Genomic DNA, 26,120 nt, shown 5'->3' with positions numbered 1-26,120 from the left:
GGTAGGTAAGATTAGTACGATAGGAGTGTTTCTGTTTTAGAGTTGAGAGATTAGCAAAGTTCTCTTTTCCCACTGATGTTCCTCCTAGAGGTATTGTTTGTGTTTCATAGTGTGTACAGGAGCGTGTTGCTATTGATAGGATTTGGACCTTCATGGAACCTTCAAATCAAGCACGACCATCAACACAAACAGGTGTTTCTTGTCCATTAGCATTGCCTTTATCTTTTTGCATCCATGTTTGTTTGCTTTGATTGTGATTGGTAGCATAATATTCAGCACATTGGCTTAGTATCAAACATTTAATTCAATGTAATGTTTTGTCATAATCACTTGTCTAGGTTTAAAAATCAAGCAGTACGACTAAGATAGTTTGACCAAGCTAGGTATTAGAAATCTTCTCTTAATGCCTTCCTAATAAGCAATGGTTACTTAGGTTCTTAATCCGATTTAGGCAGCATTGTATGAAATGTACTAGGGCTTTCTAGTGGGCTTAACCCTATTGACCTTTATCTTAAGTATTATAAAGGGAGTTTACTAATGTGATGAGCCTGGGGAGGGTAACAGTGTTATATGACCCCCCAAAGTTACAAAATTTAAATGTTGAAAATGAACAAACAAAAAATCAAAGTGCCACAATGTAAAATCTTACGCTGGAAGAGAAATCCTGGCTTGAATTGGTACTTCACTCACATGTATCGCCTATGGTACTAGAGCCCTAGAGGTTCCCAGTGTGGGCGCTTTTCCTTGAGAAGCAAAAAACCCAAGGCATACAAAATAAGCACACACATCATAATTGAATCAATGTGAAAAGACCTTGGGGGGTCAAAGAAAAAGTAATCAGTCAGGCGATGATTTCATGAGAAATTCCTTTATGGTAGCTTAACTACAAGGTTTTCTAGATATAGCCTCTAGTCAGCCCTCGAACATGAATACTTGGCTCTCGTGATTAAATAACTTAATTGACCACAGAAAGTTAATAAGCTTACCCATGGTATTAATATTCGATCTCTAGTGCCTTTCGACCGTCAAATTAGCGACCCCAGACTTGTTTAATTTTCTACCTTTACATCTGTTTATGCATTTGATTACATTGCAATTTAATGTTCATTGCTACTAAATTGTTTGAAATTCTTTGACCAATCAATGTGTCTACCTAAAACTGCATATGCTTTTTAAGAGAATGCAATTACTGTGCCAATGTTGTTTGATTTTGCAGTGACTGAAGAAGGCTAAGGACATTCATCTCAAATGCTCTTCCACCTCGACGACCCAGCTTCAACTCAATAGCTTCCGAGGACGGAATCTACATCAGGAAGGGGGGCATGTTAACCCTCACGGCACACGGACACCCTATGATCTATAAACGTTGTATTATTTAGAGTCAGGTACCGGGCTTGTCGGACCAATAGGAAAAGGGTAGGAGTGATCGCCGATGAGAGGCGCACTTTAACTTGGACATTCAAGGGATTAGTTGGCTAAGCATGGGCGCCCAAGTGTGAATGGGGTGAGCTCCTATAAAAGCCAACTAAAACTAATTTTTACTCATTCTCTCATTTGTGCAATTGAAGAGTGCTCTTGCTCCATCTCCATCTTCTTCTTCTTCTTCACCTCCTTGTGTGTGTGTGTGTGAGAGAGAGAGAGAGAGAGAGAGAGAGAGGGAGAGTGTGTGTGCGATCGAGCATTACGAAGGCACGACGGCGGCGAAGCGATTGAGCGCGGCACGACTGCAGCTTCTTCTTCATCGCGGCGAGGAATCCACCACGAAGGCGAGCGTAGAGCGGTGAGTGACACACCCTTTGTTCTCTTGAGCTTGCTAGTTTAGGCTTGTTGTGTGCTTGGAGCCGTTTGTGGCTCGCATACGGTGTATTGACAAGTCTTTTGCTTCGACAGTGCGGCAAGGAGCGCACACTCAAGCACAACTCTGATTACATGCATTGACGATTAAGCACACAAGATCGCATTCAAGTCGGCCACACCAACCATGCCAATCATGGTGTTCAAATCAAGTCACACATAATCAAATTAAGCTCAAGGCTTCTTAAACCTATACACACACACACAAGCACACCATTAGAGGACAACTCTAATCCCTCAATCACGAGTACACCCACTCCGCTTAATCGAGAGAGTTAGATAAGGACACTAATCGGAGTAACTTAGCATAAGTAAAAGTTAGATTAGAGAAGATCAACACTTCAAAACAATGAAGGAAAGTAGATAAACATGATTGACAACATAATGGAAACTAAATTAATTAAGAGAGGATTACACTAATTACATGTGATTAGCACTAGCCTTCTAAGCATGGGCATTAAGCTCAAAGGCTAGGCCATCAAGACCTCCTCTAGGGAGAGAGTTCTCAAAAGGACCACTCAAGAATGACCTCTCATTAAGCATAGGGCTCTTTTATAGTTTTGGGCCTCAAACCCTTCAACTATGGGATAAAGTGAGCTCTCTAGCTTAAACTCATACAACTTTGAAACTCCTAAATGAGTCCAAGCCCTATACAATGAAAAGTAAATATTGTGTACATCCATAACATATCCACAACTTGGTGCATAATAGGTGTAGCCGTTAGCCGCTTCTAACATTCCTCCCTTCCTAATTTGGCGCATGTCCTCGTGTGCCGGTGAAGCAAGACACAGTGACATGGTAGAAAGCAAGTTCAAGGAAGAAATGTTGAGCTGCAAAACATAAGAACAAGTAATGAGAACAAAGGCTACCAAGAATGAATATAACATAAAGCACAAATGAACAATCATGCAAAGTGATTTTTTGCTTCTAAAAGATGGGTCAATCATAGTAAAAAACTAGACAACATAAAGCAAAAAAATACTCAAACTATTGTGAAGATTAAACCACTTGAAATTTCAGTTTTATGCATGAAACACAAGCAATTAATTATGACCCTAGGCTAATGCAAGTTCATAAACCTACTAGCCTAAAAACTATGTGAACAATCTTAATAAATCATTCAAGTCTATCATGTCTATGGGCTATAAAAAAGCTCCTAATCTATTAGTACATTGTCAAAGCTTTTTAAAGCTCATGGAAGTTTTGATTTAGTCATTCATTGAAAAATTAAAGCACAATCACAAGGCTACCACCCCAAGGAAAGTCTAGGTGCGACTCTCGGCTCCTTGAACCCTCAAGAAGGTGTTCCAAAAGCCTACTAGCTTACCAAGGCGACGGCTAACCCCTATCAGCCCAGGGCATCGATTTAGGGCCTTGACCAAGCGAGCCAAGGTGATTCCCCTTGCCTACCAAGTGCCAATAAGACGCTAGGCCTCACAAAGACACATCATAACATAGAATTTTTATTTTCATGTGCCTTAGTAGCATTTTTGCTACTTTTTTGGACACTTCTTTGCTTCATGGTTCATTTTTCTGCACATTTTTATTGCTTCCTTTATGAGATGTTTATGGCAATTGGACTAAAAAAGATTAAAGCCTAATCATAGCCCTACGTCATGACAAAAGTTAATGGGATATTACGACTATCACTAAGAATCTAGGACTAGCAAGAAATGAACCTACATTAACTTAAGGTCAAGGCTAATTACCTATGATTAACATACATAAAACCTAATTTTTTGTGAGTTAATTTTCACAAAGTAGGGTGTTGAAACTTTACGATGCCTAGCTTTCTAACCTGAAAAAACCATAGCTTAGAAGCAAAATTTAAACCAAGCAAGAGAGTGGAGAGATGAACAAAGAGCAAAATCATGGAAGGATTACACCTATTCATGCTCTTTGAGCACCCTTGAGGAAGCATCCTTTGTGTAGAGAAGTCTCTTGATCCATTTTATTTGCAAAAAGAAGTCTTTTGAAGCTAAGTGTAAACACAAGCTACAAAAGCCAATTATTGAAAAGCCACACAAAAATCATTAATGAAAACCTAAAGCTATGGTCTTGCATACCCGAATTTGCCAAAGGGAAAAACCCAAGGGAAAAAAATGCCTTTGGTTATGCACATGACGCTCTAATGTAGCAAATTTATGCATACACAACAACAATGAGAGAGATAAAATGCTTCTACATAAGCAAATAGTGCAATTTTTATCATCTCTCATGCATGATTCAAAGTTGACTAGTTTCTAACTCTCTTGAAGTATGGAATTTAAAACAAGCCAAGAGCTAAAACATAATGCAACTTTGATGAAATGAAATGGCTCTCGAAGCCGAATTTTACATTTTAAAGCTTTTCAAAAAGTTGGCTAACAACTAGCTCACATGAAATTTTCAATTTTAAGAGCAATCTATGAGCTAGAGATGACTTCAACTTGATGAAATGAAAATGAATGGCTCTCACTAGCCAAATTATGTACTTGAAAGCTCAAAAAGTTTGGGTAAATACTAGCTCAAATGAAATTTTTTGCATTTTTAGACCAAGCTATGAGCTAGCATTACAACTTTAATCCACACATTTGGAATGGATCTAATTAGCCAATTTTTGCAATATTTCAATGATGACCCCTTCTTGGATCATTTGGAAGCACACATCTGCCACATCCCTTCACAAAAGACTCAAATCATTAGTGCTCTTTAGCAATATAGGCACACATGCATAGTACACAATTAATGCCAGCATGCTCTTATGTAGCAAGTTTTTCATACATAGCATAGGTGCACAAATCCAATTTTTTGCTCAATTAGCAACGAAATTAAGCCAATTCTTAATGTTTGCACACACATTTCTTGCAAAATCATCAATCTACAAGCATTTAGGTGTTCAATTTGACCATAAATTTTCTCATCAAAGTTATTTAAAATGGGCACACACATTCAAATCTTGTCCAAATTTTGGCAATTAGGCCTACTCCATGACCGGAATAGCCTCACATACGCATCAATTTAGTGATTTGCACACACAATTTATGTAAAACTACCATTCCTCAAGCATCTAGGCATCCAATTTCATTCCAATTTCATCAAATTAGGCATAAATTCCATCAATTAGGCACACACACCTAATTGTAGCAATGATTTAGCAACTCAATGGGATCAACTTAATCAATCAAAAATTAAACGGAGTAGGTCAATCTACTTACAATTGATTGTATCCAAGCTAATCCTTGCTCCACGCGACGATTCCATCATGCACACACATGTGTGCAACTCCGATTCGGTCGAAAATTGATCAAAAAATTGACCAAAATCAATACTCAATCACATGATTAGGCATAGATTAGAGCAATTAAGAGTGACGATCCTCCTCAATTAAGGGGATTTAGCATACATTCCAAATCAAAATTAGTGGTTAGGTTAGCACAATTAGCATGGAATTAGTACAATTAGCACGAAATTAGCATGGATGGGATGCAAAATTAATGAAGGTTAGTGAAAAATTAACAAAATCAAAAGAGAATTTAGGGGTTTTTGGGATGAAATGACTCTATACACATCCAATTAAACCTAATTACACTACACACAAATCAAATCCTACCTAATTACAAGAAATCGATAATCAAATTACTCTTATCTTTTGCAACCTCAACTCCACTAGCGTAGGCAACCCGTCCCCGACAGCGGCGCCAATGTTGGAAGCTCGCCATAGCATAGGCAATCTCCCACAAATCTATCAATCTGGAGAGAGAGAGCATGACCCGGCTAGAGCTTGGAGGCATCACACAAAGAATGTGCGAGAGCGTCATCGGATGCAAAGATTGAGAGGATTCAAGAGCGTGCATCCTCCAATGCAATTAGAAATCATCCCAAACAACTAATGCTAATCGCACATCAAGCATCAATTCAAGCAATCATCTACACACATCAAGAAACGAAGTGAAACACACTAATCTTGGAATCTCTCAAGCACAACTCTGATTACATGCATTGACGATTAAGCACACAAGATCGCATTCAAATCTGCCACCCCAACCATGCCAATCATGGTGTCCAAATCAAGTCATACATAATCAAATTAAGCTCAAGGCTTCTTAAACCTACACACACACACACACACACTCAAGCACACCATTAGAGGACAACTCTAATCCCTCAATCACGAGTACACCCACTCCGCTTAATCGAGAGAGTTAGATAAGGACACTAATCGGAGTAGCTTAGCATAAGTAAGAGTTAGATTAGAGAAGATCAACACTTCAAAACAATGAAGGAAAGTAAATAAACATGATTAACAACATAATGAAAACTAAATTAATTAAGAGAGGATTACACTAATTACATGTGATTAGCACTAGCCTTCTAAGCATGGGCATTAAGCTCAAAGGCTAAGCCATCAAGACCTCCTCTAGGGAGAGAGTTCTCAAAAGGACCACTCAAGAATGACCTCTCATTAAGCATAGGGCTCTTTTATAGTTTTGGGCCTCAAACCCTTCAACTATGGGATAAAGTGAGCTCTCTAGCTTAAACTCATACAACCTTGAAACTCCTAAATGAGCCCAAGCCCTATACAATGAAAAGTAAATATTGTGTACATCCATAATATATCCACAACTTGGTGCATAATAGGTGTAGCCGTTAGCCACTTCTAACATCATGGGTATGTGTGTGCGAGGAATTGAGGAAAGAAGGTGCAGATTTCTGCAAGACTATGTGACCCTGTATCGGTGCCATTAGGGTTGACGCTACTCCAAAGAGTCCAATAGAGTGGAGTTTAGTGAAGCTTTTGCAATGATTTGAGAGGGGCCTTTTGTGGTTGGAGTTTTTGAGTTTTTTATGGTTTCTTGTATATTTTAATCACGATCAAGTGTGATTTCAAGTGTTGATCAACTTGACTCATCTTGTAGTGTTTGTGGGCAGGCAAGGGTTTGTAGGCCAAGGTGTTTGGAATTTGAATTGAGCTTGTGGGTAGTATTTTTATTGAGCTCTTGAGTGGTGGTGTGTGTGGGTTGGAATCTAAGTAAATTCCTTGTGTGGTGTTGAGTTGTCTGGGTGTGTGAGTGTCCACACAACGTCTTTTCCTCTATCATCCTTTGGCAATCCTGCTGGGGAGCCAAAATTTTCCAGTTGTGCACCTAGGAGAAGTAGTTTTGTTGTGAAGTTTGAGCTTCATTGAAAAAAAGTGGTGGTTTGGTTGAGGTGCAAGACTTCAACTTTTGTGAAATTACTCACGCAAGGGAGAAGCGCCTTCAAACGGATGGCATATAATCGTCTAGTGTTCATCAAAGGAAAGGAGGATGTGAAGGACTGGATTGCAGACTTTGAGTGCATATTCTTGGTATGCATATTGTGAATGATGAAGCAAAGCTTCATGTATTTCCTCTTGCACTCAAAGGAGAAGCTCACATGATTGTTGGAAGGTTTAGAGAAAGACAAAAAGCAAACATGGGAGCAGGTGAAGCAGGTAATTTTTGACAGGTTTGAAAAGAAACTAACCACAACAGAAGCGACAACAAAATTGAGAGGTTTGTAGCAAGATGTTCATGCTAACTTTAAAGAGTTTTTACAGCACTTCAAAGGACTTTGGGTGCAATTGGAGATGACATCCCAAGTACCTCCAAGAGATTTCTTTAAAGTGCATCAGTTTATGGATTGTCTCCATCCAAGTGTAAGGGAGAAGTTCGATCAAGAGGAGCCTACTACATTTGAAAGAGCTGTGGAAATTGCCGAGGCCAAAGCAAGAAGATCAAGAGAAGGTGGGAGCAAGGCATGACACACACTGAGCCAGTTGTGGTGCAACCAATGGTCCCTATGGCAACGGATGATAGAGTGGAGTGAGTGATTCAAGGTCCGGATCCCGTTACGATCCGGGTTTTGCATGATCTTCTCGATCAATTGTAAGAATTAAGAATTAACATAATGAATAGGAGACAAAGAGAACAACGGCCAACTGGGAGAGGTAGGGGATGAAGGCTACAAGGCAGATGCTATAATTGTGATGAAGAGGATAACTGCGTCCCTGATTGTCCTGAACCACCAAGAGAGAGAGAGGAGGGATATACCCCTTATATGAACATGGTCGAGGGACAATAGAAGAAAATCATCAAGAGCTGGCACTAGAAGCACCACCGCTGCAACAACAACCACAACCGTTGCCTGCAAATGGAGAAGGTAGGGCTATTAACATCATTATCCTTGAGCATCAAGATGTGGATGTTTTGGCTAATAAGAGAGCTAGGCATGATCGTACAGAAGAAGAGAGGGAAACAAGAGCAAGGAAAGGAAAAACTAAGGTAGAAGACAAACCAGAGAGTAGCAAGCGGCGACGTAGAAGGAAAATAGGTCCAAAGGACTGCCCCCTTGGCCAAGGTGTTGAAGACTATGATATTGTCGATGACATATGAAATCAAAAGGCAAATATATCTTTTGGTCAGCTGGTGGCTTGCTAAATTGAGGAGGCAGTGGACCAAGTGTGTGAGTACGCGGCTTCATTCCGAGGAAAATCATCAAAGCATGGTGTCATCTTTGAGGGTTGGCCACCCAGTGGATATGGTGCCAATAGGTGAAGCTATGTTGGGAAAGAAGACAAAAGTGCAAGAATATGTGGATGGTGGTGCTCAGATTTGTGTCATGACCGAGGCTATCATGAAGGAACCAAGTGTCAGTGAATGCTTCAATCCGTATGAGGATGGCCAACCAAAAAAAGGCAAGGTGTCTTGGGATAGCTGAAGATGTGAAGATAAAAGTTTTGGGGATTGAGTGCTTGGTTGATTGCTACGTGATGCAAGCCGGTGAGAATGCTTATCCGATCATTTTAGGGAGGCCATGGCTTATAACCCTTGGTGCTAAGCAGGATTGGGGCACGGGCTTGATCACCATCCCCGACCACGAGAAAGAAAGGACCATTGTCTACAACATGAAGACACATGAGAGCCGTAGACAACCCCTATTTGAGATGCAAGATACAGATTCGACAGAAACCACGTCATACAATAGTGATGCTTCGTCTACATCATCAGAAGAAAGTGTAAGAGGAAGGCTTAATGCAATTATGCCCTGATCTTTTTGGGATAAGTATTGAAAAGGAAACATTGATGCATGATGTGAAGGTCAAGGAGGAGAAGGATAGTCCAAAGTCAATTGTAGAGCCTGCCAAAGTGAACGTAAGAAGCTTGTTAGGAGAGGACTTGACAGAGAAAGAAAAAAGGAGTATGAAGACATGTTCACGGAGTTGCCAAAGCTATTCGCCACTGAATATACAGAGTTGCAAAGAGCTAAAGGAGTCGAGCATAGAATCAATCTAAAAGAAGGTGCCAAGCCAAAGGTTCAAAAGCTTAGGGGGTTGGGGGTCATTCATGAGAGGACACTTCGTGAAGAGGTGACGAAGCTTTTGGAAGAAGATTTTATCTTTCGAGTGGAGGAGTCCGAATGGGTCTCTCTAGTTGTTATTGTGCCCAAGAAGAATGGAAGATTTAGGATTTGTGTTGATTTCAAACCTTTAAATGCCGCCACAAAAAGGAATCATTATCCACTACCCTTCCTAGATGAAATCCTCAATCAGGTTGCAGGTCATGAACGTAGTTACTCAATCATGGATGGATTTTTTGGCTCGTTTTAGATCTTCATAGCAATTGAAGATCAATTGAAGAGGGCTTTCATTACTCCTTGGGGTTGTTTTGCCTACAAAAGAATGCCTTTTGGGCTGGTTAATGCATATGCTACCCTCCAAGGATGGATGAATAGGTGTTTGGTCCCTACTTGGGTAAGTTCATTTGCGTTTTCATGGATGACATTGGGTGTTATAGCTCAAGGGTCACACATTTGGAGAAGCTGAGGTTGAGTTTTGAAAGGCTTCAGCAAGAGGGTGGGCAACTCAACCCAAAGAAATGTAAGTTTGCTCATGCCAGAGTCCATTTGCTAGGACATGTGGTTTCCCAAAATGGAATAGAAGCCGACCCAGAGAAAGTTAAGGATTTGTTGCTTATGGATCCACCCAACAACACAAAGGATTTGGCATCATTTGTGCATAAGCTTATGTACTTGTCACATTTTTTTTGGATGCTATGGCAGTATGTGTATCCTCTCCAGAAATTGAGTCAAAGGGTTCAAGGGTTTGAGTGGAATGAAGACATGCAACAGGCTTTTGATGGTATCAAGGAGGTATATGTGATTTATCAACAGTGAATCCTCCTGACTTGCAATCGATTTTCTATGTATCTATTAGTGTGAAGTTAGTAGCTTTTGGGTCAGTTCACTTACAAAAGCAGGGAAGGAACTTCAAGACAGTTTATTTTGAGAGCAAGATGAAGAACGTAAGCGAGTTCTCCTACACGAAAATGGAATAGTGGGTCTTTGCCTTGGTTCTTGCTTGTCGCAGGTTCAAAACCTATCTATTGCCCCAAAAGTTCTATGTACTCACCACATCGAATCTTTTGCCGGACATAATACGACATGTGAAGCATAGCAAGCGCATCTTAAAGTGGACTTTGGAGCTTCAAGAGTATGAGTTTGAGTTTAAAGTGGATCATTCTATTAAAGCTCACTTGGCGGACATAGTGGTACATAAGGGAGGGAAGCTTCCATCTTACCCAAGGGTTGACAAGGATGATCATGAAGAGGAAGTAGATATTACAGATGCGTATACAATGATGTTTGATGGTGCATATAGGAAAGTTCTTCAAAAGGCAAGTGACGGGGTAGTCATTAAGAACCCAAAAGGCGATGTAATATTTTCTAGATCTTACGATCTTGATGAAGCTAAAAGTAACAATGAGGCCAAGTATCTCACGCTTTTCCTTGGGTTGAAGCAGTGTGTTGAGTTTAGATTGAAGAGGGTGATTGCAAAAGAGGATGTGTTGCTAGTCATGAATCAATTGCTTGGTTTGTGGAATGTTAAGAAATACAATTTGAAGAAGTGGTTCTATGGCATCAAGAAGCTTTTGCATGAGTTTGAGAAGATACATTTTAAGCATGTTCCTCGTGAGCAGAATAAAGAAGCTGATGAGTTGGCTAGGGACAAGTTAGATGTCTTGGTAGCTCCTTTAAAGGTCAAGAAAGCCTTGTATGCAAGAAGGGAATCATTGCAAGATGTAGAAGTATTTCTTGGTAAAGGGCAATGTCCAGAGGGCATGTCAAAGGTTCGGTGTAAGAGAATAGTTGCAAAATCACGAAACTACACATTGGTAGGTGAGGATCTCATGCTTTATGGCAAGGATAGAATTTTGAGAAAAGTGCCGTACAAAGAAGAAATAGGCTTGATTTTGGAGCACTGCCATGAAGAAACAGGTCATCAAGGCAAAGATCAGGTTGTCTTTCGTATTTTGAGAGCAGTTTATTGTTGGACCTCTATGATGAGAGATGCTTATTTTTTGTGCAAGTCATGCCATGAATGCCAAATGTTTGAAAATCGAAAGCTTTTGACTGAGCCTCAAAAAGCTATAATGTCTTTTGATGCATTTGCAAAATGGGAAGTGGATGTTGTAGGTCAAATGCCAAGGACCAACAATGGAAAAAGGTATATCCTTGTGGCCATGGGCTATTTGAGAAAATGGGTGGAGGCAAGAGTAGTAAAAGATGTAACAGCGGGAAGAGTGGCCTCTTTTTTTATGAACAGGTGTGTTGCAGGTTTGGAGCTCCTATGGTTATCATTTCTGATCATAGACCTGGGTTTAGGGAAAAACTTGTTGCTTCTCTCATGGAGAAATTGAAAATTCAGCATAGGCATTCTTCTCCATACTACCCACAATGCAATGGGTTGGTTGAAAACTGCAATGGTCAAATTCTAAAGATTCTATCAAAGTATGCTAGAGAGCATCCTAAAGAGTGGGACTTGGACTTGGAAAAGTGTTTGTGGGCTTATAGAACTGCGTATAGAGTGTTGACACAATTTACACCATATGAGCTTGTTTATGGGAAGGAAGCTCTTATGCCCATAAAGGTGCAACTGGATGCCTTGAAGTTGTTGTGCAGAATACTAGGTTCGAATGTAGCATTTCGGTCTTATTCACCTAAGGGGTGATGTGGATATGATAGTGACAAGATTTAGTGAATCGAGACATCCGCTAGAGATCGGTGCGGTCTGGATGTGATTGTTACATACGTTACACCGATCGTGATTCTCATCTAAGATCTCGATGGAGATAGTAATGTGAAATGTGATGTGAATGTTCAGTGTCTGTCGCCTTTGTGCAAGTACTAAATATGTGTCGCCTAGTGCGTTAGAGTCAGTGTGTATTGAAATAGTTTTTGTCCTAGTCTATTTTTGCAAGCATAATCGAGGGAGATTACAATTCTTTCAAGGAGGGGTATGCCACAAAGTGATAATATGACATCATCTAAACAACGAACTTTGAACAAAGAGGGGTCAAATCTCTAGTGAAAGATGCACAAGAAGTTTATCAACTTTCAAGTCTTGCCAATGTGGACCAACTTTAAAATTCGGTTCCTACCAACTTATAGGACCATGTCCGATGGGGCCTAAGGGACACAAAGGATTAAAACGTTATGTGGAAGGATGACGATGCGGTTGCTCGAATCTCGTTGATGATGTGGTAGATGTACAAATGCTGGAGAGGGGGAAAGGGTAGCACACCCAGCACACAACACAATGCATCACTATAGCCCAAGGTATACACAACGCCCCAATCCACTAGAGTTCACCTTCAAAACTCGACACGACCCGCAACTAAACCACCGCCTGTACACAACCATACGCACACACTCCTTGCAATGCACTAGACAGACCCAATCACTCCGCTCTGCTCAATTCATAGCCTTCCACACGCACACAGCCTCTCTATCTCTCTTTGCACGATAAACTTCGGGGGGGGCACACATGTTCGGAACCACACAAGCAGAGAGGAGAAGGGGGAAGGGGAAATAACGCCAAGGAGACAGCAATGAATGGTCTTCTTGCATTACAACCATGTACAATCAACCTGCACCCCTGTCGGCACAAACCTTGGCAAAAAACAATGGCTCAAAAGCCCCAATGGCTCCCCAAAAAAACCTAAGGGAAAAAGCCCCAAAAATATCACGTTTACATTCTTTTATAAGGGGAACTAAACCCAAAAAAAGAAAAAAAGTGAGCTCTCTTGCCCGTGTAGTTCTATTTAGCTTCATTAAGAATTCTCTTGCATTGCTAACACTTGCCATATTTTATTTTTGGCAACCCTTGCATGGTGCACAACTCCTTGGTCCTTTGTTTGCCCAACTCGGCCCTTGCATTATCCGGCTTCTCTCTCTCTCTCTCTCTCTCTCTCTCTCTCTCTCGCTTCACCATGGGACAACCCCATTTGAATTAGCCCTTTGAACTCTCTCTCTCTCTCTCTCTCTCTCTCTCTCTCTCTCTCTCTCTCTCTCTCATTTGACCCTTAAGGGTGCCTTGGACCCCCTCGAACTGTCTCCTTCTCTCTTGCTCCACTAGCAATGCCACCTATCGCGGGACCCCTCCCCTAAGCATTAGCGACATTGCTATTGGGGGGGGGGGGGGGGCACCCTTGCCTTCACTCTCAGAAAAGACGGGGGCGGGGCAAGCGTAGGACACCTCCCTACTAGATGTCATGTCACCACCTGCAGTCAACGGCCGTCGGCCACCACCGCGCTGCCCTGCACCGCCTCAACCGGCCAAAACCACCGCCCTGCACAGCGCCCCGGGTGGGCCGCCATATCCACGCAATAAGAGAGCTCTCTCTCACATTTCCACACCTCCAAATGGTCACCCTGTAGGTCATATACCCCATTTTCCTGGCACGGATTTGCGCATATGGGTTTTTTTCAGTGCCACGTGGCAGCTCTGAGGCTCAAGTCTCTTAAGGCCCTTGAAAAACCCAAAAAAACCTCTTTAAAAAAACCTTGGAAATGGAAATTCTCTCCCCACTTCAAAGCTTTGCTTCCTTCTGCTCAATGATTGTATGCCCAAACCGGAAAAACCCGCTGAAAAATTCCATTGTGGGCTTCGACCCGCTCAATCTTCGACACCTATTGAGCCTTCCAAGACCGCAAACCGAGGTCGTCAAAAACAAAGAAAATCATATGTACACTTTCCCCGGGCAATTGCCTCAAACTTTGTGCAGCTATAACTTGGCGCTCGAAGTTTAAAATCACAAGCTGTCGATCCCTGTTGACTCCACACCGCATGTTCTATCTACTTGAACCCTATCAAAACCCTAAAAAATCTAGATGACATGACTCCCCATGTAGTCAGGTGAGCACCAACCTAGCCCCCGGTAAAACTTCAACTGGCCATAAACTGCAATCCGTAGCCCTGATCTGCAATCTGAAAAAATGGGTAGGCTCCATAGATCGAGTACTAAACACTATACACAATGATATCCACTCGGGCCACCTGTCCTGTCCGGCAAGAATCTGCAACGCACCGTACCTTCAAACTTCAATATCTTGGGCTCCATAGCTCTGTTTGATGAGCCGTCTCGACCTGCTTCTCCATCACTTCAAGCTCTACATTCTTGGACCCAAAGACTGTAGCTTGAATATCCTTCACTTGCTCCCCAAATTAGCCCCTTTTGGAGCCTTTCTTGGCCTATAAACCGCATCAACCATACATCTCGGCTGCTACCTGTCAGTCCATCATCTTCATAGCTGCTTTAGCCCTTTGCCATGCTTCTGCTTGCCTGCACATACCTGCCGATGCCATCTTCTATGGTCGACACAATTTGGTTGTACCATCATTTCCCACCCCCTAGTTGAGCATTCATGCTCAACCAAAAAGGAGATTTATTCCATTTCTAATTGCAAAACCTGGCACACACTATGAGAAAACCAAAACCATATTTACATAGTTCTATTCTGCCTATTGTCAAACCTTCGAGTGGGTTGTCCCATCCCCTGCGTCACATAGCTTCCGCCTGGATCAAACACCTGCCATTGGTATCTTCCACCCATCTGTAACTGCTCACAATAGTGCCGTACCCCCAGCACATAGACCACTGTGTGTGTAGGCTGCCCATAGCCTACCTTCCATGCATCCCTCTGCAAACTGTCGACTGCACACCAAGCAACACCAAGCATATCACCATCATAAAAACATGTACCTGACATCAAGCTCGAATACATGTCTGACCCTCCCTCCCAACCAAATAAAATGGAGGCCTCAAGCATAGACCGTTGCATCTGCTAAACCGTCCACCGCATAGCTGTATCTACAAGCATTTTCATCAATCATGGCTCGCATACCTCCACTGGAATCAAAGCCACTGCTTGGGATTCTCCTTTCTCCACCACTAGACATGTTTGCTGCATCGGAATCTTCATCGTCTTTGGCAACACAACCTCCTCGTTGGCCACACACTCGATTTTAGCATTATTGAGCCCTTCCTTGGCAATCGGCCTTTCAAGGTCGATCAACACCACATGCTCTTCAGCTTCAATCACCTGCTCTTCAATCACCTCTTCTACCGCTCCATCATGCTCCTCCTTGGAAGAGAGAAACTCGTTCTCTACTGCATCACACTCGTCTTCCTCCATAGACATGATTGCTCCATTCCTCCTGGAAAAACTCTGCACCTGTTGCACCACCATGGCACATTCCACCGCCACTTTCATCAGCACAACCATTAGCATGGCACCACACACCACCTTTACATGCATATCATCATCTGCAGGCCTAGATCTCTCCACTTGGTCTTCACCAGGTCTTCACCAAGCACATCAGCTTGCTCTGTTCCCTGCTCTTCTTGCACATGGGCTACTACCATATCATCAAACACATAATAAGGGAGCTTTACCTTTACCAGCTCAGGTCCATCACACTCCGTCTCCTCGTCTCACAGGATGTGGACTTATCCAATCTAGCCTCCTTGCTTGTCTCCCAACAACTTGAGCTTGTACCTTCATCTTCACCGGCACCATATACTGACTTCGTATCTGCATCTTCATCTGCTTACTGCTCCACAAAATCTTGACCATCACCATGACTTTGCACACTTTCGTCATCTGATTTTGAACCCTCGCTATCTGCAACCTGATTCCATTCTGCTATCTTTTCATGCAAACTTTCCACAAGAACATGCTTTACCTCTTCAATGTGCACCGGAACCTCAACATCTGCTACCGCTTTTGCACCTTGGTTCACTTCAATATGGAGCTTTTCCTCGTTGACAAACTCGTCCACCCTCAGCACATGCACATCAAAAACTGGAAACCTCCAAGGAACATAACCAATAGTAGGTCTTACCTCAATAGGCTCTGCACTTTGAACACTTGTGTCGGAATTAGGGTTGTAGAGAGACACACAACTTGGAGAAGACGAAGGAAGCTCAAGGCACACAATAGAGAGTGTGTTACATAGTGTGCAATGGAATGATAGATAGCCCTAGAGTGATGGGCGTATATACAATGATCGGGGGAAAAAACCTCCTAAAGAGGAAAAAATTCCCCGGCGGTCCTAGTGTGTTCACACACATCACTACCACATGTATATGGTAAAAAATCCCCCTTGGAGTGATGCGGTGAACGAGAGATGGCACACGAGTAAAGGGAAGTGCCATGCCCTGACATGATCAATCCACAAAGGGGAGTAAGCCCAAAGCTTTGCGGAAAGCTTCAAGCTTTTCATGAGACAATGCCTTTGTGAAAAGATCTACAAGGTTGTCCTGTGTTGGCACATAAGCCAAGCTGATCTGTCCTGCTGAGAGCCTCTCCCTGACATAGTGGTAATGCACCTCAATGTGATTTGTGCGAGCATGAAAAACTAGGTTCCTCGCAACTGCCAATGCGCTCTGACTGTTAGTGTAGATAGTGTTGGCAGTGTCCTGTCCAACACCCAAATCAGTCATAAGGCGTCTAAGCCATACACACTCAATCGTAGCTGTGAAGATTTCCCTGTACTCAGCCTCACAACTCGAAGTGGCCACAGTAAGTTGCTTCTTGCTCAACCATGATATACATGAACTGTCAAGCATGAAACAAAAACCACTTGTGGACACTCGCGTGTCAAAACAACTAGCCCAATCTGAGTCCGAAAAAGCATGTAAGTCTGGCAGCAGTGATCCCCCCTTGGGATAAAACAAGCCAAGGTGTAAAGTGCCACTAAGGTAGCGGAAAATCCTCTTGACAGCCTGCCAATGCTTAGACATTGGGCTATGCATGAATCTGCCAACTTGTGAGACTGCAAACTGAATATCCGGCCTCGTGTTGCATACATAAATGAGGCAGCCAACAGCAATTTGGTAAAGAGTGACATCAACAGGATCACCAGCATCATGTAGACTCAACTTCAAACCTGTTTCCATGGGAGTGGCAATAGGTTTGCAATCCTCAAGTCCAAACTTACATAGTAATGTGTCTATGTAACTTTTCTGACACAAGGCAATACCACCATCGCACTGCTTAAATTGTATACCCAAGTAATGATGCAACATCCCCAAATCTTTCATCTTGAAAGTAGCATTCAAATCAGCCTTAAATTCAGCAATATGTCTCTCATTTGATCCAGTGATCATCAAATCATCTACATAAAGAACCACAATGAGAAGTACATCACCCTCACGCTTTACATACAATGTGCTTTCTGTTGGACTGTTATAAAAGCCTCGTTTAACCAAATGAGTGTCAGCTTTCTCATACCAAGCACGAGGAGATTGCTTCAACCCATACAAAGCCTTCTTACATTTGCACACTTTGTCCTCTTGTCCTTTTATGACAAAACTGCGAGGCTGCGTTACATAACCTTCCTCAAATATGTCACCATTCAAGAAAGCAGTAACAATGTCTGATTGATGTACATCCCAACCAAAATGAGCTGCCAATGCACATAGAAAATGCACAGTAGTCATACGACAAGTGGGAGCAAAAGTCTCTTCATAATCTATGCCTTTTTGCTGTGCATAACCCTTTGCAACAAGTCGAGCCTTATGGCGATCGATCTCACCATCTGGCTTGCATTTCAACTTGTAAACCCACTTCGTACCAATGGCCTTTTTGCTAGGAGGCAAATCACATAAAGTCCATGTGTCATTTTCTATAAGTACATCATTGCATAAGATGCATGGCGAGAGCCTGAACGAGTACGACTAGACAAAGGTGCATCCAATTTACTATCACGCAAAGTGTGCACCAGCCATTTTGACATACCTCTAGCCTGCTCATTTTCAGCCCTTTCCTCATCAAGTACATCATGTACAATTGCATTAGTAATAGGCTGATCTGTAACATTTTCAGAAACCCCTATAGGCTGTACATTTGCCTCATTGGAAATTACATTCGTATTTCCACCACTGAAAAGAGGCAACAAAGTGTCATAAATGTCCTGTGAGCTTACATTACTGTCTCTAGTACATGACAACAAGGGCTGAACAGAATCTTCCACAAACACTACATCCTGTGAAACCAGAATACGTTTTGTTTGTGGATGATACAACCTGAAACCTTTGCTTTCAGCACTATAACCGACAAAAATACATTTGACAGCCTTATCATCCAATTTTTTGCGCTGTGTTTGTGACACCAAAGCATATGCCAAACAGCCAAAAACACGCATGTGCTCAATAAAAGGCTTTCTATCAGCCAAAAACACGCATGTGCTCAATAAAAGGCTTTCTATCATGCCATGCTTCATATGGAGTAATAGACTGCAAAGCTTTTGTAGGACAATTGTTAAGTACATAAGTGGCACACATGATGGCCTCAAGCCAAAAAGAATTGCTTGACTTTTGACCATACATCGTGCCATTTTCGTAAGTGACCTGTTTTTCCTCTCAGGAACACCATTTTGTTGAGGTGTATAAGACACTGTACATTGGTGTTTTATCACGACTAGCGAGAAATGCATTAACTTCATAAGACATATACTCCCCCCCTTGATCGGAACGGAGGGTGCCCATAGTACATTTCGAGACATTTTCAGACATAGCCAGAAATTGTTTGAAGCACATAAAAACTTCGGACTTCGCTTTAAGCGAAAATACCCATGCATGCCCGGAGAAATCATCAATGAAAGTCAAGAAGTACAGGTAATTGCCCAAGGACGGAGTTTGCATGGGCCCACAAACATCACTATGCCCAAGCTGCAACCTGCATGTGGCCCGAACTGAACCATCCTTTGGAAACTTAGATCGTTGCATGTTACCCAAAATACAGCCTTCACAAACATGTTTGATAGGTGCTTTAAGAGGCGGCAAAGAAGAAACCATATCAGATTTCTACAAATGCAACAAACTGGCAAAATTCAGATGACCAAAACGTGCATGCCAAAGTTTTGCATCTGAAATAGCCCTTGAATCTGCAAAAGCATTTGCAAAATTTTGTCCACACTTGTCATACAAAGTGAGCTTATACAACCCACGACACAAAAGGCCAGATGCAACAATTTCATCACCAAAACTGAGATCATGAACTGTACATCTATCATCAACAAATTTGACTATAAGTCTAAGTATAGCAAGTGTGGATACAGACAAGAGATTCTTCTTGATCCCAGGTACATAAAGTGCATCAACAAGTGTAAAGGAACTTCCATTTGCAGCAGTAAGCACAATCTTTCCAACTCCCTAAACCGGATAAGAGGCATTGTTGGCACAAGTGACTGAATTCCCATGAGGGACAGGCTCGAGAGAGGTAAACAATTCACGATGTGAGGTAATGTGCTTTGTAGCACCATTGTCGAAATACCACACATGTGAATCTGCAGCAACTCACAAGCATGCATCATGAACAACAGGATTGTAAGTGCACTCTGCACTAAAAGCCCATTCTACATCAACATCAGCATTACAATCTCCTTTTACAGAAGACTCAACAACGACTGCATTTGTAGTGGAACCAGCATTTGCAGTGAAACCACCCTCTTTCTTCTTAGCTTCTTTGGCCTTCAACTTAGGACACGACTTGATCAAGTGATCATTAGCTTTACAATAATGGCAATGCATCTTCTTTTTGCCCTTGTCACCAGAATTGCTAAACGAAGTGCTGCCAGCAGAAGCATTGGGAACAAAAGTTTTGCCACTCGCAGCAGAACCATAAGAAGTGGCCGCATTGCTGTTACCACCTTTTCTTTGAGAAGCAATAAAAGCCTGTTCAACTGCACGCTGCCTAGTCCTGTTTTTTCTAGAAATTGACTCTTGCAACAGCAATGGGCATAATGCATCAAACTTGGCAACTTCAGAATTTCCTTGGGTCACCAATGTCCAGGTACTAGCAAAAGTTTGGTAGGAATCTGGTAAGGCATCAAGAACAGTCTGCACAAGGGAACTGTCTGAAATGACTTCACCTGTAGAAATAAGTTGCTCATTGATATCCTTAACACTAGCAACGAAAGTGTCCATATCATCTTCCTCATGCATAATCTTCGACTCCAGCTCTTTACGCAGCAAAGCAATTTTAGCCTCATTGTGGCTTGCAGAAAGACCTGCTAAAATATCCCAAGCCTGTTTTGCAGATTTTGCTGAATGGATGTGAGGAACAATGGTACACTTCACAGACAACGCAATCAGTGCATGAGCCTGCGCATCCTTTACATCCCAACGAGCTTGTTCTGCCGTAGGTAAAACAACTCTAACAACAGCTATCCTTGCAACAAGACCTGCAACATCCTCAACATCGCCTACATCCTCAGAACCAGGACGTACATCAATGCCCTGCACAGTGTTCCAAACGCCCTTTGACACAAGAACATGTTGCATCATATAAGCCCACATAGGGTAGTTGTCTCCATCCAACGTGTCCTCAGCAGCAAACATCTTGAACACATCTGTGTTGTTGTTGTCAGCCATGGTAAATGCTGCACTTGATGTGAAAACTGCCCAAAAATAGGAGAAACGGAACGGAAACAACACGTGCTATATAGCACAAACCGTAGAAGACTATAAGGCACCTGTTATGCAAAAAATGGCACCGACAGAATTACTGCACAAAATGACGAAATTGCCTGTGCAGACCTGCTTGTAGTGGAAACGGAGGCCGAAATGAGCCCGAATAAAAAATCTCACCAGACTAAGCTCTACGAGCTTACCCAAAGTATTTGTCGACCTGCGAACGCTTGCCAAAGATCACTGAAATCGGAGAAAGTGAGCACGTGTGTACTTGAGCTGCTGGGGACTGAGCCCGGGAGGACGCAACCTGCTCTGATACCAATTGTTGGAATTAGGGTTGCAGAGAGACACACAGAGCTTGGAGAAGACGAAGGAAGCTCAAGGCACACAATTGAGAGTGTGTTACTTAGTGTGCAATGGAATGATAGATAGCCCTAGAGTGATAGGCATATATACAATGCTCGGGGGAAAAATCCTCCTCAAGAGGGAAAAAATGCCCCGACGGTCCTAGTGTGTTCACACACATCACTACCAGATGTATATGGTAACAACTTGGAACCGCCTTTGGTAGTACCAAAGAACACTTCGCAACCTCCACAACAGGAAAATAATATGTCGGCTTCAACATGCCCAACACCAACTTCCGCTTCACCTTCTTGCTCTTCATCTTTGCCAGATAGACCATGTCTTCATAGGTATCCGCACCGTCTTCCACCTTTTCTCTAATTTTTGGATGCAAGCACTCTAACAGCTTCAAGTATTGATTGCCTTTTACCCCAGTAGCAACCTCTAACTGCTTCCAACATGCTCCAAACTGTTCAATGAAAATGAAGAAATCCTTACTTAATCCTGGCGTGCCGCCTTCAGCCTTGCACCAGCTTCTTCTGCAGTAATCACCTCTCGAAACCGCTCCAGAAACCGACTTTGCAATCTTTGCCATGATTCTCGATCACTGCTCTTTAAACCATCGAACCACACCTTGGCTCATCCTCGCATCAACAACGACACCGTCTGCAGTTTTTTTGCATCCGTCAACATATGCATCAACAGCAGCCATAACTTGAAATCTCTTAACCAATCCTCAGGATCTTCAACACTTGTAAATATGAGACCAAAACCTGGCTCCACCATCTCTGCCAGCTTCAAACTCGACCATCAAACACCTCGACCATCAGCCAACCGCTTTGCCGGCTAAAAAACACCGCTTCAGACTTCAAATCGAAGCATCAGACAACTCCTTAGTGGGGGCACCAAAAGATGGAGAGGGGAAAAAGGGAACACACCGAGCACACAACACAATGCCTCACTATAGCCCAGGGTATACACAGCACCCCAATCCACTAGAGTTCACCTTCAAAACTCGACACGACCCGCAAGCAAACCACCACCTGCACACAACCATACGCACACACGCCTTGCAATGCACCAAACAGACCCAATCACTGTGCTCTGCTCAATTCACAGCCTTCCACATGCACACAGTCTCTCTCTATCTCTCTTTTCACAACAAACTTTGGGGGGGGGGGGGGGGGCACACACGCCCACACGCACACAAGCAGAGAAGAGAAGGGGGAATGGGGAATGACGCCAAGGAGACAACGATGAATGGTCTTCTTACATATACAACCATGTACAAACAACCTGCATCCCTGCCGGCACAAACCTTGGCAAAAAACAACGGCTCAAAGGCCCCAATGGCTCCCCAAAAGAACCTAAGGGAAAAAGCCTCTATGGCAAAAAGCATAATGGCAAAAGAGCCCCAAAAATATCACGTTACATTCTTTTATAGGGGGAACTAACCCCAAAAAAAGAAAAAAAAGTGAGCTCTCTTGCTCGTGCAGTTCTCTTTAGCTTCATTTACAATTCTCTTGCAGTGCTAACACTTGGCATATTTTATTTTTGGCAACCCCTGCATGGTGCACAACTCTTTGGTCCTTTGTCCGCGCAACTCAGCCCTTGCATTATCCGGCTTCTTTCTGTCTCTCTTGCTTCACCATGGGATGACCCCTTTGAATTGGCCCCTTGAACACCTTCTATCTCTCTCATTTGACCCTTAAGGGCACCTTGGACCCCCTCGAACTGTCTCCCTCTCTCTTGCTCCACTAGCACTACCACCTGCCGCGGGACCCCTCCCCTAAGCAATAGGGACATCGCTATTGGGGGGGGGGGGGGGGGGGGGGGGGGGGGGCACCCTTGCCTTCACTCTCAAAAAAGACGGGGGTGGGGGTGAGTGCGGGACACCTCCCTAGTAGCTGCCATGTCACCACCTACTCTCACCGCCACAGGCCATCACCGCACCGCCCTGCACCGCCTCAACTGGCCAAAACCACCGCCTTGCGCAACGCCCCGAGCGGGCCGCCATATCCATGCAACAAGAGAGCTCTCTCTCACCTTTCCACACCTCCAAATGATCAAGCTGCAAGTCATATACCCCATTTTCTTGGCACGGAATTCGCATATGCGTTTTTTCAGCGCCACGTGGTAGCTCCCAAGCTCAAGCCTCCTAAGGCCCTTGAAAAACCGAAAAAACCTCTTTAAAAAACCTTGGAAATGGAAATTCTCTCCCCACTTCAGAGCTTTGCTTCCTTCTGATCAATGACTGTATGCCCGAACCGAAAAAACCCGCTAAAAAATTTCATTGTGGCTTTGACCCGCTCAATCTTCGCCACCTATTGAGCATCCCAAGACCGCAAACCGAGGTCGTCAAAAACAAAGAAAATCATATGTACGCTTTCCCCGAGAAATTGCCTCAAACTTTGTTCAGCTAAAACTTGGCGCTCGAGGTTCAGAATCACGAGCCATCGATCCTTGATGACTCCCACGGCATGTTCTATCTGTTTGAACCTTGTTGAAACCTAAAAAATGCCAGATGGCACGACTCCTCATGTGGTGAGGTGGGCAACAACCTAGCCCCTGGTAAAACTTCAATTGGCCATAAACTGCAATCCGTAGCTCTGATTTGCAATCTGAAAAAACGGGTAGACTCCATAAATCAAGCACTACACACTTATACACTGATATCCACTCGGACCACCTGTCCCCAACTGCCCTGTCCGGCAAGAATATGCAACGCATCGTACCTTCAAACTTCAATATCTTGGGCTCCATAGCTCTGTTTGATGAGCCGTCTGGACCTGCTCCTCCATCACTTCAAGCTCTACATTCCTGGACCCAAAGACTGTAGCTTGAATATCCTTCACTTGCTCCCCAAATTAGCCCCTTATGGAGCCTTTCTTGGCCTATAAACCGTATCATCCATACATCTCCGCCGCTACTACCTATTAGTGCATGATCTTCATAGTTGCTTTAGCCCTTTGCCATGCTTCTACTAGTGCCCGTGCCATCTTCTATGGTCGACACACTTTGGCTGTACCAACGCTTGCATATTACAACACTTACGTGGCAGGCCGTAAGAAATTCCACAAATTGTGTTGGCAGCTTTTAGCGCTAACTTTTGGACCCAGATGGTTTTAGACTTGAAGGTTTTCATGTACTTTGCTTTTGGAAGGTGCATGGCTTATAAATTGATTGCCATGGCCATACTCTCAAGGAGATTAGTTTGGGAGCGTTGCTGAGATAAGGACCCTAGAACTTGTACTTTGTGAAGCATTAATAATAAAGAAATACCAAAAGGGGTGCCAATCTTTGGGGCCAATCTCTCTAGACACAAAACTTTTTCATGTTGTGTCGTGTCTCTCAATTTGGTTCAATTCTTTCAGTTTTCTCATGTGTGTTGTGGTAGATTCTCGGCTTGGGGTGGATCCAAGTCTATTACAAAAAATCTTGTAACGCAACCACATGTGGTTGGAGCTTCCCTGAAGTCTCTCAAGCTGGCCCCTAAGTGTATGGATCAGCTCTAGTCAATATGTCATGAACAATCTCTACCAGTGCAACAAGAAGAGCCTCAAAAATACAAAAGCAGCACCATGCCTGATGAACCAGAGTGTCAAGCCATATATGAGCTCCCAACACCACTTTTTATCACTACACTACTCCTATGGGATGAGGTCTATGACAGGCTGGAGTGTAGGCTGACCCCCCTAAATCACTATCATCCAGCTAATGGAAGCCATCTCAAATCGAAGCATTGAGCTCGTGAGTGTGGATCAAGCTACAGCACCCCAAGTGTATTGGCACGCTAGTGGAAAGTACTGACATCCAAACCAAACTTGTTGTGCTCCTTGGCTGAGTTCAGAATGGTGATGGCCAGCGGCCACCACTACCAAATCTCATCCAAGGAGCCTCCCCCCTTGGGGGTAAGGTATATCAGACCCTCACTCATCCTATCAGGCACCTCTTCAGTGTAGAGAATGTGTTGGAAAGCACCACAAAGATCCGAACCAAATAGCTCCCAGTACTCCAAGACAAAGTTGGGAGTATTGGGAGCTACCTCGGGGGAGTGCCCTGAAAGCCTCGTGGAGCTCCTCCTGCTCGAGATGCATCTCTAGTCTCTGACGCATATCCTTAGTAACTAGGAAAGGCATTTGCGCCCAAACCTACTCTCTACATGCATCCTGGTGCTTTGAATGTGGCTCACCTGAAAGCAACTCACGATAAAAATCAATTGCAATTGCATGCATATCCGTCGGCTCTGTAGCAGTTGACCCATCAAGTCTTCTCAAAGTGACAAACACAAGTGCGTACATAGAGAGGACTCGGTCTCAAAAAAAACTCACCAATGACTCTATCCCACACCTGGGTGCTCCTCCAACCAAGGACTATCAGGGTGGCGCTTCTACATCGGCTATAGGGAAGCAACGCCCCATCGGAGACGCTTTTCCTCCTCGGTAGTGGCCAAGCGAATTGCAGACTCCTGGAGGGAGAAATGACTAAGCTCAGCAAGTCCAGTGGCCACTTCATTAGTAGAGGTTCCCTGAGTGCCCAAACTTTGTGTTCAAAGCATCGCCACCCGAATTCTGAGCTCTATATACACCACCCAGTCTCTGAGCTCGGTATCCAAAAAAATCCTCTCATGGATACGCAGCATGGTACTCCCACTCCTCCGTTTGTCTGCCACAGTAAGAATCACTAGCGCATGATCTGAAAATGTAATCCTTGTCAAAATGCATACAAATCCTCCCATTTCACAAATGCGGTCACTGGCATAGAAGCGATCTATTCGAGATAGTTTCATGCCCCCTACTCTGCTTTCAGATCGAGAGAAAGGTAGGTTGTCAGGGGGTCCCACAAAGCCTACATGCTGCCAAACATTTAAAATCCTCAAGGTAATACATAAGTGCTCCCAAGCTACCAACTCAGCCTTGTGCATAGTAGCATGGTTGCTTCCAATCCTATTTGAGGGGTCCTCCAACATGTTGAAGTCTCCCCAACACACCATTGCTTTGCATAAGGCAAAGACTCCACAATGTGTGGCCAAAAATTAGTTTGTTCACTCGAATGGTTGGATGCATAGATATTCAGGAATCCCATGAGGTTGTCGTGAACCAACATAGTAACCCATTGGGCCCTACTTGGCACAATGATACCTCTGCCCAAAATGGCATGCTA

The sequence above is a fragment of the Adiantum capillus-veneris genome, chromosome 30, assembly GCF_014529385.1.
Source record: "Adiantum capillus-veneris isolate H3 chromosome 30, ASM1452938v2, whole genome shotgun sequence".
NCBI lineage: Eukaryota > Viridiplantae > Streptophyta > Polypodiopsida > Polypodiales > Pteridaceae > Adiantum > Adiantum capillus-veneris.
Note: the sequence above shows the minus strand (reverse complement) of the source record.